The sequence below is a fragment of the Hermetia illucens genome, chromosome 4 (genome assembly GCF_905115235.1).
Source record: "Hermetia illucens chromosome 4, iHerIll2.2.curated.20191125, whole genome shotgun sequence".
Classification (NCBI taxonomy): Eukaryota; Metazoa; Arthropoda; class Insecta; order Diptera; family Stratiomyidae; genus Hermetia; species Hermetia illucens.
Genome location: NC_051852.1, coordinates 163,735,749 through 163,744,714, shown reverse-complemented (window position 1 = coordinate 163,744,714; position 8,966 = coordinate 163,735,749).

The following is an 8,966-nucleotide window of genomic DNA, read 5'->3' as shown; positions in this document are numbered from 1 at the left end:
AAACTTTTCAAATATTTACCGGCTGAGAAAAAGGTAGAAAATTGACTGAAAAAGAGGAAAAACTAATGCAAGTCACATCAACAGTCTGTCTCGGTGGAAATTTCTCAGTTTGAGATATTTGGATGTGGTTTGAGTCGGTAAATTTCTCGTTTTCTCGTTGAGGCCAAATGGGGGTTGTTTTTTGTACCGCAGACAGAAACTAACTCGAACTTGAATCTTTTAAGTAGTAGGGCTTCGGGGAGTGGGAGGTTTTATGCTGTTTGCATACACCAATAATACCAAATAGTCAGTTTTATACCTCAACAGTCAATTACGTATACGAACCTCCCAATCCGCCGAAAAGGTGGTTCTTAAGTAAAACAAATCAGAAAACCGGAAGCCTGACGCGTCAGGTATAAAAAGTTTTGTGTTTCCCTTTGTGAGGAGCGTAACGCAGTTCTCCACTGGTTGATAGCATTGACTCGAGATATTTAAATCGCTCAGTTCTGTCAATAGCAGTAATCCGCCGAGAACCATTTGTTAGTAATAGTTCGATTTCCACCAAACTTGGTAGAATCATGCTCTATGTTATAGCCTGCATTACTGTGAAATTTTATGATAATAGGATGAAATTAAGGGAGGTTTTGCCGCCAATTACAAAAAATTATAGTAATATACCGCAGTCCCTACCTTTCCAACAAATGTCGAAACTCAACGGCTTCGGAGAGTACTAACCGAGACCTTTCATTTAATACCCCACATAACTCTATTCTGTGAAAATTTACACATCCCTTTTGCATGCATGGGGAACCTTCCCCCTCCCCCCCCCCTTAAATTCAATGTAAACGGATGTAACTCACTGTATGTGTGAGCGTTAATAGTTCCCATCTTTTCGCAAAATTTGGTGTCAATCACTACAACCATCTCCGAGCCAAATGCGTGTGACGGGCAGACAGGAAAACAGTAATGAAACTGCACGAAAATTATGTCACTCACTGTATGCGTAGGATTTGATAATTCCCACATGTCCACCACATTTTTTTCGCATCGGTTTAGCCGTTTTGGAGAAAAGTGCGTATGACAGACAGACAGTGACAATAAGGTTTTGTTTTACATAAAACGGTCCCATTTATACCGACTCATTTCGTTGTGGTATTGACGAATTGATATGTGATGATGACGTCATACACGTTGTAGAAGACACGAAATTCACCAAAAATGGCAAAGTTTCACCGCCTATAACTTTGTTAATAATAGTTGGGTTTTCTTCAGACTTCACCAAACTATGCATTATGCTATCCCTTACACCAATGTCAAATTTTGTACTTCTGGGATGGGCATAAGGGGGTTGCCGAGTAAATTTCTAAAATGTGGAAATACACTGTTATTAACTTTATTTGTATAAATATCGGAAACGGATTTATTTTGAGGCCTAGATTTCGTAGAGATGCACTACTATGATTTTTTTTCAGATTTTCAGGTTGGATAGGTTCTAAGAACGGGACCTGTTACATTTTTTGATTGTCATATTTTGCGCCCTCACTCCCCTATGTTTTTCCCAATATCAAATATGGAACCAGTTTCAAAAAGTACTAATTGAGCTCTTTCATTTGATATCCCACATGGCCACATTTTAGGAAAAAAAAAAATTTGCGCCCTCCATTCATATGAAAATATCAACTTGAGAGGGCTCTCTTCAGCCATAAAGTATCTATTTGCGATGATACGGTTTCTACTGGCGCGTATGCATATAGAATGGCTGGGGACATATCATCAACCGAAAGAGAAACTGTAGGTTCTGAGGACATGCTCCTCTCTCCTCCTCGTGTGGCAACAAATGTGTTGCTTCGGATTTACAACATTTTTTAATGGTGATTTCACAACACGATATGCCTACCATCAGTCCACCTAGGTAGTGATCTACCATGCAAACGAAAAGGATTCATGAAAGTTCATTCGTCATTATATGAAAGTACAGAGCAAGGTTGAACCACTGATGACGGGAAAGACATCCAATGCCTTCTTGTTTCCACCAATCGCGCAACCCCAAAAGTTTAAGGACATTCCATAGGAGATACACGAGAAACGGTTACTAGAGTCGTAGTTGAGCTGGGCTTAATGGGAAGGTCCTTGTGCCAACGGGCCGGGAATTGATGAGTTTATGTACTGGCGCTGTTAATGAATCAGTACCAAGCTAATTTCGCCCATAACATTAGGCAAGCTAGTCAGGAGCTTATTCTACCGCTAAAAACAAGAAATTCCCCTGGGAGCGACAATATAGTCCTGAACAGCATTCCTGCGCAAAAAGCAAATCCTCTTTGCAATCGACGTGAAGCCCCGATAAGATGGTGGACAGTATGACTGCCCAGTTAGGGTTTTGACTGTGGCGCATATTTGACAACTCGCGGTCAAATACACTCCATCTTGGATTGAGGTCAGAGAGCTTTCTTTGATAGAACGCTAATGGAAACTACTGGCTGTTCTGTTTCTGCTCCGGGAGTGCGCTGTCTGGAATATAGGATACGCCGGTAGCAAGCCCAAGGGGTGCATTACCCTGAGCTAGGCTGTTTCTATACTTTTAGTATCCTCAGCTTCTGGCGTCCACGCTTTGGTCGTTTTGTCTTACTTCACTGCATACATGTAACTGTTGCCGTAGCAGAGTTGCGGAAAAAGCATCGATAAAATTTTATGGTCCTGGTAGGCGGTGATTTTAATGCTAGATCCCTCGGTACCCAGGCTGTGAAGGAAGCATTTCTAATATCACTTTTGCGTCGGAATCTCTGGCCTCATCGGTGGACGGGTAGCGAGTCCTAGAAAACTTCTAGGCCATTGATCACCAGTACATGGTGTTCGAAGTGTTTGGCGATACTTGCCGACGAGCACCAACCTGATGCCCCCTCCCCGCTGCCTGTGAAATATCGCGAGGGTGAACATCGGTAAGTTCGTTGAAGCTCTTAGAGCAAGCAGAGTCACACTGAAGGGCGCTCCAGAAGGTGGTAGCGTTAAAGTTGACACCGTCGTTATGCAGTGATGAACCTAATAACGACGACGTGTGAGGCTTCCATGCCCTCGAGGGACCCCAGCCGCGACAAGTCTTCTATGTACTAGTGGACGGTAGAAATGGCCGACCTACGGAGGGAGTGTCATAAGGTGCTCCCTTTGGCAGAACGTTTACACGCCAACGACAAGGCAGGCGCCATTAAGGCCCAGCAAAGATGCTAGACTTGCTGCTTGGGGCGCTCAACGCTTGCTTTAAGAAAGTACTTTTTCCTTGTCGCGGGAAGGTGGTTAGACTCGCGCTGATCAACAAGAGTAAAGGAGACCCGGAGCTCCCGTCTGCATACCGACCGCTGTGAATGCTTGACACAGCCAGAAAAGTGCTCGACAAGCTCATCAGGATTAGACTCACTGAAGCGATTTACACCGCCAGGGGTTTATCCCCAATGCAGTTCAGGTTCAGAACAGGAAATTCAACATTGGATGCTATTATGGAGGTGCGGTTCATCGAGCTCGAGACACACAGCCTCATAACGCTTGATGTCAGAAATGCCTTCAATTGCGTAAGATGGACAGATATGCTAGGCACATTAGAAAACTCATTTCACGAGCCAAGCTATCTCTTGCAGGTATTAAGGGATTAGAGGGCCAGAGGATGGAAATCACATCGGGAGTGGCACAGGCATCCATCCTAGAGCCGGACTCTAGAACGCTTCCTACGAACCTCTACTGAGACTCGATATGCCCGAGGAGTCGCGCCTGGTCGGTTTTGCAGACGATGTTGCGGCACTTGTTGCCGGACGCACTGTTGAACAGGCGCAAGGCAGACTTGACATATGGATGCAACGAGTAAGCGGATGAAGGACTGCTCACGATTTCAGCCTTACGCTGGAAAAAACCGAAGTATAATAGTAATCTTGAAAGAGAATCCCGACTATGCGTTCCATATCGATCGGCGAGTTGACAATAGAGTCAAAACTAGTGGTTAAATACCTTGGTTTAATGCTCGACTCGAAGATGGGCTTCTTCGAGCAAATCAAAGCAGCAGCGGACAGAGCCGCAGCTGGAGCCTCGGCTTTGAGTCGGCTAATGGCGAATGCTGGTACTAGGAGTCGTCTCCTTATGGAAGCAACATGGTCGGTTCTGCTCTATAGGGCAGAGGTATAGGCTGATGCCTTGACAAGGATGTGCATCGTAAGCGCCTTGCTCAAGTGCAGAGACGGGGAGCTGTGCGAGCGGCATTTGCTTATCGCACTGTCTCTGATCCGGCCGGGATGGTGATTGCAGTAGTATTCCCCGTTGCCCTCCTTGCTAGGAAGTGTAAAGCTATCTGACGCCGTAAGCGCGGAAACTTATGAGAGGCGGTTGCCTGTCAAGATCGTCAACGCACCCTTAGTGAGTGACAACTCTCTTCGCAAAATGAGCCAAAGAGCAGATGCACTGCTGGGGTTCATCGACAATTTAGACCCGTGGCTGAACCGAACGATTGATTACTTCCTTACCCAACTTCTAAGTGGGCATGGAGGTTTTCTGTGTTACCTGCACATCATTGGGAAGAGTCAAGTTGCGCATTATGTTCGGGTTCTTCTTATTGCGAAAAAGATTGAACTCGACCGGCAGAATAGCCGGATGGCAAGGAGTTCCCTGAACTAACAACTTCCTTCCCCCTTCCCTCCCATTAGTGAAAGAGATTCCCTGATTTGAAGGTTCCCAAAGCCTGGAGAGCGGGAGGGTTAGCCCAAAGTAATGCATCAAACGGTTCCAGCCTAGTTCTCTGATCACCCCCCGTAGCTTATATAAAAATACAAATAATAACTAACAGACTACGGATTATTCAATTAGCAGTGCCTCAGGAAATTCTTGTTACAAGTACCTGGTTTGCCCGGAAACCGAATGGGATCATTTTCAACCAAATTGACCACATGCTGATCGAACGCCATCACCTCTCAGCCTTGATGAATATCAAAACATACAGGGGAGCCAATATAGACTCGGATCATTATTTCGTTAGCATAGTGCTCTGGGCTCGAACAAGCTCGCACAACCCGGAATCCCCTCTGAGAATCAAGTGAGAGTTAACACTGAAGCCATCCACAGCCTACCCTCTGCAACACCTATGAATGGATGCCCCAATGACGGCAATCAATAAAGATCCTGGGGATGAAGTATCAACAATTGATCTTCACCATTACCTGAAGAACGTTATCATAAATACGGCCACAAACATACTTGGCTCCAGTCGCAAAAAGAGTCGAAACGACTGGTTCGACGATGAATGGAAGCCAGCAATGAAACAGAAGAATGCTGCATAATGAGTAATGTTGCATTCTCAAAGGAACTAAAGGACTATACCACACGCAAACTGAACGTCAAGTTTAAACTTTGCTGTAGACTTTCCAACCAGGGCTTCGTGGAAGACCGGCTGCGTGCTGCGTGCTGGAGTCGGTGTGGGGATTTTCTCCAATACACACAGTGTGTCCGAGCCCTATGGTCTCCCATATGTCGCCAGTGTATTCCAAGCGGAAGTACTGGCAATACTGGAAATCTGTCGATGGCTGGAGCATGATCCGAACTCTAAACGTTACAAAGCCATTCTGATCGACAGCCAAGCGGCCATTAAACTACTCAGCGATAGCATCGTCCTGGCTGGTGGGGCAATGCAGAAACGCGCTGGATACTCTGGGCGGCACGTTCAAAGTCACCTACCTCAGGGTTCCCGGTCAAAGGAACATAGAGGGGAAAGAGTGAGCTGACGGCTGGCTTGGATGGCTTATAACCAAAATCCGATCCCGAGAGCTCCTATTTCAGACGCGTGTAGATGTATACAAGGTTACGGCGTTCAGCATGGGAAACTGGCCCATAGGGGACCATGCTGCCAGGCTTGGCATGGCCTAGCATTGCTGAAGCTGCGGAAAAGAGACACTTCCTCTGCGATTTCCTAACTCTAGCTAGAGTCAGGCTACGGATACTAGGTAAACCATCCTTTGGGGACCTTAGAAAGAGTTCTAGCTGCTGGGTGGGAGATCTGCTTTCCTTCGTGAATGCTAGGGGCTGGCTCTGACGATCTCAGTCGGCTAGACTCTACCTATGTGCCTCTCATAAGAGCAGTCAGGGTCTTAAGAGTTTGTAGCACCAAAACAGCGTCAATTGGGCTCCTCTGAGCGGCCCCTGATACCTACCTGCCTTGCGTAAATAATTCCACACGATAGCTCGTTTGTTGTTAAATCTTTTACGGAGCAACTCCATCACTGTCTCCTAGCTGTCATTGTTAATAACCATCTGCTGGATGACACGTGCTACCTCTTCAACCAAATGAGTCGCCAAACATTGCATTTTTTCGACTGCAGGCAATGACTCATTTTTCTCCACCATCAGACCGATCAACAGCTTCCACTCTGTATAGCCCTGTGGGGGGTGATCAGATTTAAAAATGGAAAGCCCTTATTTGAAGTGACTGTGTCCATGAATCCGAAGACCATCTGGTGCCATGAGTATCGGGAGGATATTCTCCAGGAGAATTCGTGCACAATGTGGTCTCGGCCCGGTTGTTTACAGTTGGCCTCTTTGCCGGAGCTACATAGTGGGAGTGGTTATACCCATACTGACAACAGAGCTTCTTGTTAACCCTTAAATTTGGGGAGACATCATTTAATTAGGATATCCTTAGAATACTAAGAGACGCGTGCGGAGTTGCCAAATCTGCCATCAGGCGCGTGCCTTCGTGCGGATAAGGGAATGCTCGGCGAATGTGTCATGGGCATGCACATGCACGCATCCGGAGATGTGCCTGTATGGGCATGCTTATGCGCAGGCCGGGTAGGTGGGAAGTAAACGCCCACCCGTGGATAAAAATTGGCTATGGGAAGGACACCCAGAAATTAAACCAAATATGGAAGAGGAGAAAAGTAGTTTTTTTTACGGTGCAGGGCTTCGGAAACCCAGTGCCGGCGGTTTTTGGGAGTGAGCAAGCGGGCTCCCGGCCGTCGATATCCAACGACCGCAGTGCCTCAGTAGTGGGAAACTTGGCTACTGTGGCATATAATGCTACAAGAGATAATGGTGGAGTGGAAATTAGGTCCACACCGGAACCTTTTAGGAGGAGTTCGAAGCTTGGGAGATCACCACCGAGAACAATGGTTCTTTTTGGTAGTCGAGATTCGTCGCGGGACTCTGAAAGAAATACGAATAGTCCCTTAATCGAGATCATTTCCTGTGACGTAAGCCGCGAAAGCAAACGGGAACATACCGGAATGGCTTTCGTTACACTCGGGGAACGAATAAATGAACTGTGCGAGTTCATCAAGGAGAGGCCGAATATCCACCAAAATATTCGAGCCTTGATAAGAAGCATTAAATTATCTTATATCAAGGCACTCGAAGAAAAGAATTCCCAAACGTAAGTTGGCAAGGTCACAAGGGAAACGCAGGTGACGCCTCCCCGTGATAAAGCAGGCGGGAAGACAGGAAAACGGGCTAGAGACGGTACCAGCGAACCTCTTGGACCACAGCAAGTCCCGAAGAAGAAAAAAGCCTCTTCACCAAAGAAGGCGGAGCCGGCAAGAGTACCCGCGAAAGTCGGTAATCTCACGATTGCAGCCACAACACCTACAAAAGTGGAAGAAACCAACGCCCGGAGGCTCGAACAATGGACTAAGGTGAGCAACAAGAGGAAAAAGGACAAAAAGAAGCTCCGCCCGGGAATAATAATTATTTCCAAAAAGGGAAATATGTCCTATGCCGACATCCTCCGAAAGGTGAAGTCAGACCCGGAATTGAAGGATTTGGGGGATAGTGTGAGCCATATCAGGCGAACACAGAGAGGGGATCTGATGCTGGAGTTAAGTAAATCCGCCGACAAGTCGGCCGATAACTTCCGCGGGAAGGTGGAAAGTGTACTTGGAGAGGAAGCTAAGGTAAGAGCTCGGAAACAGGAGATAGTGGTTGAATGCAAGGACCTAGATGAAGTCACCTCACGGGAGGACATCTGTGCTGCGCTAAAGCAGCAGTTCAACCTTAGCGATATAGACCAGAGTGCTATAAAAAGGATGAAGAAGGCATATGGTGGCACACAGACCGCTATTATTAGTTTGCCGGCGGAATCAGCTATTAAGTTAATTACCGCGGGCAAGGTAAGAGTAGGTTAGGTCGTGTGCAGGCTCAGGGAGCAAATATCTCTAAAGAGATGCTTCAGATGCCTCGATTTCGGCCATTTTGCGGCGGCATGCACTAGCCAGCATGATAGGTCAAGGAGTTGCAGGAAGTGTGGGGAAGAGGGCCACCTCATCAAAGATTGCACCGGAGATCCACGGTGTATGTTATGTAGTGGGAAAGAGGGCGTGGATGGCCGGCATATTGCGGGAAGCAGCAGATGTCCGGTATATAGGAGGGAGCTGAACCGCACAGGCAAATGAGATTGATACAAACCAATCTTAATCACTGTGAGGCAGCTCAGGACCTGCTCTCGCAAACCATTCGAGAGTCGAATGTCGATGTCGCGGTTATTTGCGAGCCGTACAGAAACCACGGCGGTGCGACTTGGGCGGTGGATGCGTCTGGCAACGCCGCAATCTGGGCGTGCGGAAGACAGGTCATTCAGGAAGTCATGGCCTCCCCGGCAGCCGGTTTTATAAGGGCAAAGGTAAACGGTGTCCATATTTACAGCTGCTACGCTCCTCCTAGTGCAACCTTAGCACAATATGAGGAGATGCTAGATAGTCTGGTGTTGGGCGCTAGAGACCGCAGCCCTAAAATCATTGCGGGCGATTTCAACGCGTGGGCCCTGGAGTGGGAAAGCCGATCGACGAACACCAGAGGTCAAATTCTGTTGGAGTCATTTGCGGAGCTGGACATCGTGCTGACCAACGTTGGATGCATGCCCACCTTTCGAGGAAGAGGGTCGGATTCGATCGTTGACCTGACATTTGTTGGCACTTCACTGGTGAGGGAGATGGTTTGGCAAGTGCGTGAGCACTACACCCACAGTGACCACC